At 45.5% G+C, this 8448-nt stretch overlaps 1 long non-coding RNA gene across 1 annotated transcript; it reads right to left on the bottom strand.

Moving 5' to 3' along the window:
- Nucleotides 1-4268: 4268 nt before the first annotated feature.
- Nucleotides 4269-8119, bottom strand: LOC139049906 (uncharacterized). The gene is made up of 3 exons (XR_011508653.1): nt 7701-8119; nt 7278-7458; nt 4269-5297 (listed from the first exon to the last, which is right to left on the bottom strand). It is a non-coding gene; the product is annotated as an uncharacterized lncRNA (long non-coding RNA).
- Nucleotides 8120-8448: the final 329 nt, after the last annotated feature.

Below are 8448 nucleotides of genomic sequence, written 5' to 3' on the forward strand. Positions count from 1 at the left end.
AAGTGCGGCGCGACTGCCTCGTTAATCGGGACATGGCGAGAGGCAGCGCGTGGGTGACGCGGGGGCGCGAGTCAGAGCGGCCGCCGCAGACAGACAGACCTCCGCTCATGCAGCGCTTTGTTTCCATACAGACGACGCGCGGTATACTCTGGCGCCATATCGTAGCCATCGCCGTCGCGCAACCCGTCTTGCGCGGCCCTACGCTTTTCTTACGCTTTCGTTCCACCAATGACCAGAGCGGCCTTTTGTCGCGGGAAAATCTTGCCACCGCTGTCAGCGGCGACAACACCCAAGGGAGCGTTACATCGAGCCTTACTCGTAGCCGCTCGCCATCACCCCTTGCAGGAGCAGTGATTCCCGTCACACACGCTGGTACCGTGGTCTGACCTCATTAGCCGACGGCGCGGGCAAACGCAGCCCTCCCCCACCTCACGCAGCACTGACACCCCCCCCCCCCCCCCGCCCTCGGAAGCGCAGATGAGATCGCACACGCGACTGCAGATGCCGTGGCCGCTGGCAACTCAGCGCATGCGCAGGCCGACTCCCTTCGGCTCCTCCTCCGCTTTCCACCTCATTCTTTCAGTGTAGCCTCCTCTCCCACTTTGCTCCTCAAGCTTTAAGGCCCAACCACACGCAGCCCGGGATACGCGTCTCGCTACGCGTACACGTAAGCGTACGCGTCTGCGTGCGCGTACGCGGGTGACGAAGGGAAGGGCGTCCAGCCACACGATACGCGCACACGTGCGCGCTTCGCTGCGCGTATAGCACAGGGCTGACAGACCAGCGGCCCAGCGATGGCGGAAACGGTCGTCTTTGGCTTTGAGAAAAGTTTATCTTTAATTTCATTATGGCTAGCCATTTTTATTTAATTTATCAATGTTAGAGCTAGTACATTGTTTTTAAGTTGAGAAATGCACGCTGTTCGTATCTATACATCCTTATGGCAAGAAAAGCTACATCAATTATCAACATCACGCGCGATAGCGTCTGCTTGCTCACAACTGCAGCTGTCATCTGCGCGCGACCACGCACGACGTTGCTGCCGACCTCTTGCTTAACCGCTTGCTTCGCCGGTATCAGCGTACTCTCCCCGCAATGTGCCACATGAGAAAGAAGCTTTTGCTGCTGCTGCTCTTGCAAATTCGGCGGGAGCGCAGAAAGCGTCTGCGGCCTCTGCGGCGACGTTGGTGGGTCCGGCCATTCTTTCAACTGCGTAAAGAACAAGGACTTTACGGCTGTGAGTAACTTCTTTCCTTTCGATGATCTACAGTGGTAGAACTAGGAGCCAGTGTTTGGACATGGGGACTTATCTTCGTTAGGACAGCAATTACTTATCAGCGTTTTTAGATGCGCGCATAAGTGAAATGGTTAAAGTAGTAATGCGGGGATCGTACTCGCAGCGCGCGAACGCCCAATTCGCAGAACAGCATCGCGTCGTCGGTGCAAGGTTCGTCCAGGTTGACAGCACCGATCGAAACGATAACGTGACGTACGCGAACAGGGGGAACGACAAGAGCAGGGTGTAGCTCGGAAAGCGCGAAAGCACAGGCGAAGATCGGGCTGATTAGCCGCCGGAAGCGTACAGATCGTATATTGGATACGTGGTGACGACACCTCACGACGTTTCAACCACCGCCTGTCTAACCCGTGTATGCCGTACGACATACGGTCATTAACTGTTCAGCTTCAGAGGGGAAGAAGCGCTTGATTCTATTTAACAGACAATCTGCACTACTAATTTGGAGCTCCCTTCATTATTAACAGTAGACCATACTGTTTACACAGAGCTTGTGTAGCACCCTCTTGCACAAAATTTGTAAGGATTACGTTTTGTAATACATTTTCTGCTATTCGATATTTTATTTGATATCCAGATTAGTTTTTCTTCATTTGATTCGATTCTAAATCTACTTTTCGGTATTAGCACACCCCTACAAAAAGCTAAGGACTGCTAGTTATATTTGTGCCATTAGTATAGCACATAACACCTTTTGCATGTGTTGGTTGTCTTATATGAAGCTTGTGGACGAGATACGATTTCCTATATTATCTGTCTCTCAGAAGTGTGACTGTAGATATGAAGTGTAATGTAATTAAATTGTGACCTGGGGGGCAGGTTAAAATTCTGTGCGACTAATTTCGGAAGTTTCTTGGCAGTGGCCGCACGATTTTAATATACCGTTGACTGGCTCTCCTGTTTTGCCGAACCACTGTTTGTATTCAAGCACATAAACAAAGCAGGGGGTAAAATTGATGATGGCTAGTGGCTATACATGTGTGTCAGTGAAAAGTGTACAGCTCCTGATACCTGCGCGTGTATGTGGGCAGGGCATGGTCTTGCTGCCAGGCAATAATGCACCATTTTTTACAGATGCAACGGATACGTCAGGATGACCACAGATTTTTCTACAAGTTCTTTCGCAAGGCGCCGCAGCTCTTGGACAAGCTATGGAGCTTTTTAACAGAGGACCTCACACGGGAGCACCACATTCGAGAAACCCCTGGAGCCTGGAGAACGACTTGCTGTAGCGTTAAGGTTGGTAAAGGACAGTTGCCCCAAGAGTAATAATGTGCGATTGGAGGAATACAGAACACCGTTTCTTTGTCATTTAATGTATCATTTATTTTATTTTATTTACATATTACTGCCTGCCACCTTTTGGAAGCCAAATCAGGAAGGAGTCACAAAACATTGAAGCAAAACAAAAGAAAGAAGGAAACGACTGACAATGAGCGTGCATAAAAATACTAATACATAATAATAATAATAATATATTAATAATCATCTTTATTTCTCTCTTTCCACAGAATACAGAATTATACACAACTAACTATGTATTAACTCATAAACAAATAAATATATAATATATAGTACACGAAATGCTGATACAAAACGAGAAATAGTAATGATGGTACTGACAATGCGCGTGAAAAGAAATACAAGAAAAAAATGATCACAGAGACTGAAAGTTTCCACTTACTGCATCACCAGTGTAACAGTTACGGCTAACTAAAAAAAAAAAACTGCCATCGACTGGCATCGCACAAAAGCTACCTCAGTGCTTTTGACCTTGCGCAACCTGTAAAACATGCACTGAGGTATGCTTGCACATGTAGTATTAAACAAAGGTGGTAGCTAACCTACACAAATGAATTTTGATCATTTTTGATTTTGGTCACCCGAAAAGGGCCTCCACAGCCATGTAGATCATTGTCAAGAAAAATCATGTCATCATAATTAGTATTCAAACAATTGAGACATGCGTACTAATTTTTTTCAACTTGCATTCAAGCTACTTGGCATCCCGGTAAGACATAAAAGACGTTGCCTTGACTTACTGTGTGGGGATTGAGGCGGCTAGACTCTGCAGTGGTGTGTAAGTCATATAGTGGCGATCGTGCCTGCAAAGTATTAAACAACTGCAGAACAGCACGACAGCCGCAGAAATTTCTTACATTTTTTTCAGCTTAAGAAATTTTGTAAAGCTCACATGCTGTTCACGGCTCCCGTCAGGTAGCCCTGCTTTCTGCCAGAGAAGCAGGGTCATACGCATAAATGTCTCATTTACACACTGCCTTCAATGTCACTGATTACGTACGAAGACTTTGGCCAATCATCCAATGCAGAACATGCAAAACCAACTCTGGAACTGAGCCACAGAACACAAAGAAAAAAAAGCAAGGAATGTGGCTTGTGGATGATAGTTGTGGGAGAGGTAGAGGTTGTCTATGTTGGCAGCGAACCTCGCCTCCTGGCTATGTGGTGGCAAGACTTTTCCCTTTCTGCTACCTTTTCTAATAATAATAAAACAATTAGAAAAATGCTTGTGCTGCTAGAACGCCCCAACAGGCTTTACAACTTGCAGCATATAACCGAAATTTTCAATGGGGTCTGGTTGAAGGTTCATTACATTTCTTTTTGTTTACAGGCATGTACACGCATCTCTACATGCATGTACAAACTCTACATGCACAGGTGGTGAACTCAAAAAGGTTCATTGCTGCAAGACAGGCTGAATGAGTAAACACAGATGAAAGCGATAAACACACCTCTAGTTGCAAGTCAGTGCTTCTTTATCGTAGATGTGTTGCTAAAACATGTTCACACATCTCTACAGCAGCAATGTCCAGACAACCAGGCCCACAGATATCAACTTTATGAAATTCTTGAATACCGCACAAAAACATGGATACAACACAGTGTAAGATGAACAAAAAAGAAGAGCTGAGGGGCTTTGACATGACAACAACAGACAAGGAAACGTATATAAAGCATAAAGGAAAATAACTGTCATTTTATTTGTAATGTCAACATCACAAGGAGAAGGGAAATGAAAGTAGACAAAATATAACTTGCCACTGGTGGGAGCTAAAACCAATTGAGCTGGAGGCTATTCCACCATCAATTTCATAGAATGTTTATGTGTACTAGATTAGGCTCTTGGAGTGTTCTTGCACGAGTAGCACTGGCTAACACTACCAGGGTGAGATCTAGTACATGCACATACAGGCCCAAGAAAGTTTGCAGAGGGATAGCCATTGCTGCAGCTCTACTGGTAAAGCAATGCAAGCATAATTCAAAGGTTGTGGGTTCGTCTCCCATTAGTGGGAAGCTACCTTTTCATATACTTTCATTTTCCTCCTTATTTTTCCATTTCGATATAAAGTAATTAAATTCATCAATGATTTCCTTTTGTTTCATTGTCTCTTGGCTTTATCATACAAAAAGTATACATTAAAAACATTAATCTTTGAATTATTCTCCTACTTGCATCAATTTAATTTTCAAATCGAGATGCGTATCCTCACTGGCCTCTCTAATGTGTTTGAGCAGAGAGACGGCAAAAGTTCGAGGTCGTCCTGTGGTTGGCATCTTTTCATTGCACTTGAAACATTGCCTAATTCCTCCAATATTCACTGACTCTAATCTCTCTTTTTCCTTTTCCTCCCCCTTGACTTTGCTTCAGAAGCAATGCTTCCTAACGTATCCAGCCTACGACTGCCTGCTGAAGCCAGCGATGCTCCTGACTGCGGACTGCTGTGGTGTGCCTCAGAATCCTCAGGAACCAGAACTTCTTGAAACATCGGTGATTCAAGAGATTCCAAAATGTCCTGAGACTCCACAGACTCATGCGACGCCGAAGACAGAGTCGATGCTGGCGCTTGTGACTCTTCACTTCACGGTGATGGCGCTTCAAGTGTTGCCAGATCGGAAAACTGGCACATTTTTTGTTAAGATGTCTGCAGCACTTCCCTCCTCACTTGATGGGGGCACTGGTGGAAGGTTGGCGGACATCCTGCATGTGAGCGTAATAAGGTTTGCACATACTGTCAATGTGTAAATAATGTGCCAGTCTGGATGCAAAAATATATGAAGGCTCAAATCCGTCCACATTTGTTTTAGTGTGTGATTTTATTAGAGTACACTGAAGCTCTGAATCAGTTTTGTAGGGACAAAAGTGGCTTGCCTACACAACCAGAATGAACAGTTTCTGCATGCGCGTAAGTGTAGCTTTTGTATCTTTTTCTGTTTTTGCTTGTGATGCATTTAAGCAGTTCTTACGAGATCTGCATGCCTAAAGCCTAGTGATTACTTCTACTCAAAACAGTGCGTGATATTTGGAATGTTTCAGTTTTGAAATAATTAGCAGGAAGCATTCCACTACATTTACTCAGTAAAACCACTTAATAAATTTCATGTTGAAAGACCTATGCTTGCACTTTCTAAACGTAGAGTAGTAGTACTGTTAGGTCTTGCTTTAGCATGAGGCTCTCTCCTGTTCTAGTTTTTCTACTTGAAACGTTCTTGGCTTGTAACTTTGTTTTCCTTTCATTTGTTTGTAAACTTCATCTCATTCTAAACTGTTTTTCTTAACTGAATGTACGTCTAAACAGTGTGAAGCTGTGTACGTAGTAGTCAGTGCATTTGTTGTTTGTATTTAGGAAGTTACGTCTAATAATGTTTGTCTTCTTGCCATCTGCCTTGTAAAGGGTGTTTTGGCCCAGCAAAGCTGACCGTAGCGAGCAAACCCTTCCAGAAGGTTTTTTACAGCCAAGCTTTTTTTGCCTCTTCTCTGGACTTTCCTACCGCTGCTCCTACTGTCTTGCCAAATAGCTCGCCTCATACTCATATTAATGTAGACATTGAACCATTGTCATCCCAGCTGACTACTGGCTACTGTGTTGCACGAGTGACCAGTACTGGACGTAATGCAAATACCAATTAAAATAATGTAACTAGATCGTGGTTTTGGCATGTAAAATTTCAATAATCATTTTTTGCACAGTGCGAATGCGTTAAACTGGATCACCTAGTCCTTCCTCGGAAATTTTGCTAAGCAGGAACAGTGTTCTCCACAAACATTGTGAAAGCTTCGCTTAAACCAATAACCACAGCACCTGAGATCTGCAGAATAACCACAGGCTGATAATAAGCAAGGACACTGCTGAGCAGACACAAAAAGCATTATCAATTACACAGCTGACAATGTTGTCAGTACTATGGCGCATTAATTCCTACAGCATGATGACACTGAATGAATCCCTAAGCAAGCTAGGTAATATTTGAGGGTCTGTGATGATGCACCGATTTGCACACTGCTGGCAAGCAACAAAATGCAAAATTAAAACTGTGCATTGAAGCGCCTAAGGTACACGTGAATATAGCAACATTCAATACTCAGTTAAATACTGGCCATTGACTTGCACGCTGCGTTCTAGGATCAGTGCACAGAATAAAAAAAACTACTTGCATGTTTTGTGTTTTCTTTTTGTGTGTGCATCATGCAAGCCCTTTTCTTTTTATTCATCCTGCTAATTTGTATGTGATATTCTCTGTACTTCTGTCTTATGCTTTATTGTTAGGTTTTTAAGTGCTATTTTACTTGTTATTTTGTACCTGTTTTTCTGCTTTCTCTGCTCCCCACTGCAAAGCCAAACTGGCTTTGTGGGTACCTAAATAAATAAATATACAAAGCTATTCTTGTACTGCTTGTATGTCCCCTTACCGGATCACATTTAACGAAATATGCGATAATCGGAGCGGCGACGCAGCACAAATATTTTATCGCCAATTAGACAAAGCTGAATATAATGCATGCTGTGCGTCGACTTGCTTGTGTAAGCACTATTTTGAGTCGATTCCCATAAGTGCGGTGCATTGCCAGCTATAATACAAACATACGGCATCGCCGGTCAACGTGGTAAAGGGAAAGCACTAAAATCCCGTGTTTCATTTTTAACACGCCGGCTAAGATGGAAATTTCAAGATCACTTACGGTCTACACTCTATTGTGTAGCGCAGAAACATCATCTGGTCGAAAAACAGCCAGATGACGTCGTTGTGAACGTCGACAGCTGGCACGGCGCGGCTCTTTCCTTTCTGACAACGTCTTCCCAGGCGCCGAAATTTATTCCCCAGGGACTTCCATCACTTCTGCAGCGCTGTGATAACGTCATCTGCACAGATGAAACGCGTTTTCGACATCTGCGAGTCTGCTGATGAGAGAGGCAGCTTATACCAGTGCCACACAGCTAGGCTTTCGATGGCGATCGAGCGCGATCAAATTTCTCGATCACGATCGGTTCTACGCATATTGCGCGGTACAGGCAATCGTGATCATCAAATCCGACCCCGATCGGGCTCGATCGCGATTGAAACTGCTCCGCTATGACGCCCGTATAAAATTCCGAGCACTCACCTGTTCGGCAGCGTTGGGCATGACGATCCAGGACCACCTCGTCAAGTGCCTGTTCTAGTGGCGCTTGTGTTTCGCCTGCTACCAAAGCGCAGGTCGAGCCTCAACGCAGGCGATCAGCGCTTCGTTGTTGATCGCCTCCATAGCCTCTGTGATCTATCGACACGAAACCAGCGGCGACTCCCGGCGTCTCCACACGATTCTGAAACTTCAACAACCTTTCCGAACCGCCGGAAGTGTACATGCGGCCCACGTGACGTCGGTGCACAAGCTGCCACTTCCGTCGCGTACGCTCAAAATACGCTCAAAATGACGCCCAAGATCAAGACCTCCTTGACGCGCGCGTTTCCTGCGCGTCTGCCCTCTCTAGACGCGTAGGACAGGCGCGTACGGCCTCGCAGACGCGTGACGCGCAGCCAGGCGCGCACGATTCACCGCGTGTGGTTGGGCCTTTATCCTTTCGTCTCCTGCTGCGTTCCGCGTTCGCTTTCATCTTTCTCTGTACTCGTTCGCGGTTACGAGGTACAAAGCCGAGGCGCGCTGACGCTCAACGCGAAAACGGGCGCCTAAGAGCAGCGCTCTAAAACACGGTGTAACATGCCTTTCTGAAACACACGGTGTTCGGTCGTCAGGCCTCTGGCGATCGCACACCTTAGGCCTTAAAATGATGTCTTAATTGTGCCGTATATTTTTTCAATCTTTCTTTTCGGTGAAGAGCGTGGCTAAAGTTAGCCGGGACAGCCTACAGGTC

This window comes from Dermacentor albipictus, chromosome 9, assembly GCF_038994185.2.
Source record: "Dermacentor albipictus isolate Rhodes 1998 colony chromosome 9, USDA_Dalb.pri_finalv2, whole genome shotgun sequence".
Taxonomy (NCBI): domain Eukaryota; kingdom Metazoa; phylum Arthropoda; class Arachnida; order Ixodida; family Ixodidae; genus Dermacentor; species Dermacentor albipictus.